This window comes from Mastomys coucha, unplaced genomic scaffold (assembly GCF_008632895.1).
Source record: "Mastomys coucha isolate ucsf_1 unplaced genomic scaffold, UCSF_Mcou_1 pScaffold20, whole genome shotgun sequence".
Classification (NCBI taxonomy): Eukaryota; Metazoa; Chordata; class Mammalia; order Rodentia; family Muridae; genus Mastomys; species Mastomys coucha.
This window is the reverse complement of record NW_022196903.1, coordinates 141,958,134-141,960,256: the sequence shown is the minus strand read 5'-3', so window position 1 is coordinate 141,960,256 and position 2,123 is coordinate 141,958,134. Positions and strand designations below refer to the sequence as shown.

The following is a 2,123-nucleotide window of genomic DNA, read 5'->3' as shown; positions in this document are numbered from 1 at the left end:
TTTTTTTTTTTTTTGGCTGTGTACATAGGGTGCTTTATTCTCCACAGAGTGATACATGCTAAGGTGGGCTGGGCTTGGGCGATGTCCCCATATGTACAGAACTGAATAAAGTGGGTCTCTGAGAGGTCTGAGTCGCCTTGGTGTGAAAGGGACATGGGAAGGAGAAGGCTGTTAAAACCTGAGTTGTTAGTCCTGCGCTGGTCTTGGCTTGGAATGTAGGGAGATAAGGCAGCTCTCTCTCTCTGTGTGGTCACTTCCAGGCAGGGGATGCCTGCCGGGCTTGGAGTGCTTTCTGTACCACACCTTCCCACTGAGCATCCGATATCTCCCAAGCCCAGGCAGGAACCCCTGGTGCAGGCAGGCTTACTCCAGCCATCGTCCTCTTCACCAGCTCTGCGTGTTCTGGGTCCATGGGGATAGCGCTGTGGCTGCTCAATGCTGCAACTCCTTCCTCATCTTCATCCTCACTCTCCAATGGAGGGTCTGGCAAATGGAGTTCCAGGGCCTGGATCCGATCTTGGATGTCAGCAGCTCCATCTTCTCCTTCACCCACTGGTGCCAGTTTCACCTCTTCTTGTTCAGGGTCTTGATTGAGGGACTGGTACGAGTAGCCTGCTGGGGCCTGCTCCTGTTTCCTCCAACTCTTCCTCGGGTTCTTCACTGCTCCAATCCCCAGTTTCTTCTGTAAGACCCTGATGTGGTTCCAAGTCTTCAGTCTGACTGGGGAAGATACGCTCAGGGCCCATGGTGTCTTTCCCTAGAACTACTGCTGCCATCCGGGCAGGGGCCTCTCAGAGTCCACAGACGGACCTGCACCTTCACTTCTGGCTGGGCAGAAGTGACAGAATATTAAAATAACAATTGCTTAAAAATAAAGGGAGATGCATACCAAAATATATTCTTGGACTTTCCTTATTTACTCTTAATTAAAAAGGAAAATGCTTCAAAGATGTTAAGGCCTGGGTAAGTGTTGCTGGTCTAGTCAGCCATTTTATACTATTACTAATGTTACAAGGAAACTTGCTCATGCCTGACTTGAGTGTATATTCTGTTATGTTCTATGACCCCCCAAGCCAGAATCCTACAAAGCTTTTAAACCTGAAACCCACAAACATCAGTGCCAAGTTATTCCACCAATCAGGATTCTGTTGCTGTTCTTGGAAACCAATCATAATAGAGGTCAGTTAGAACTGCTTTGTATAGTAAGCCACAATAAGCTTGGACCTCCCTGGAAATTGACATTCTACTTGGCAGAAGACATGTTATGTGGGTAACTGACATCCTGGTTGACAAGTTGGGACATGAATGTTAGGCAAGTAAAGTCACTCTGCCACAGGTGAATAACCTAACCAATGGGAACAGGATAAATGTATAGCAAAGACATGCTCCTAAGGAGTTCCTTATTCCTAAATCCTGATTGGTGGAATAACTTGGCACAGATGTTTGTGGATTTTAGATTTAAAAGCTTTGTAGGATTCTGCCTTGGGGGTCATAGTCAGCCCCTGAGTCTGGTCTATGACCCTGATTGATCAATCCTGGGGCAAATGCTCAATAAACTATCCCTGTTTGACTGAGGTAAGTTATGTGCAGTTTGTAGGGTCACTCCTGGATTCCAACAAAGGTAACACATTTAAGAGTTTAAAAACATTTCTCTACAGAACATTCTGAACTGCCTTTAGACAGTTCTGTGTAGTTTAAGGCTTGGAAGCCTGCTTGGTTGAAAAAGATTTGGAGGGGATGTGTTGATGTATTGATGTGTTGATGTGTGGATGTGTGGGTGTGTGGATGTGTGAATGTGTGGATGTGTGGATGTGTTGAAGTGTGGATGTGTGTATGTGTTGAAGTGTGGGTGTGTAGATGTGTAGATGTGTGGATGTGTGGATGTGTGGATGTGTGGATGTGCTGAAGTGTGGGTGTGTGGATGTATTGATGTGTAGATGTGTGGATGTGTGGGTGTGTGTATGTGTGGATGTGTTGAAGTGTGTATGTGTGTATGTGTTGAAGTGTGGGTATGTGGATGTGTAGATGTGTGGGTGTGTGGGTGTGTGAATGTGTGGATGTGTTGAAGTTTGAATGTGTGGATGTGTGGATGTGTGGATGTGTGGATGTGTGGATTTGTGTCT

At 46.2% G+C, this 2,123-nt stretch overlaps 1 pseudogene; it reads right to left on the bottom strand.

Annotated features, from left to right (window-relative positions):
- Window positions 1-782, bottom strand: LOC116098439 (annotated as a pseudogene).
- Window positions 783-2,123: the final 1,341 nt, after the last annotated feature.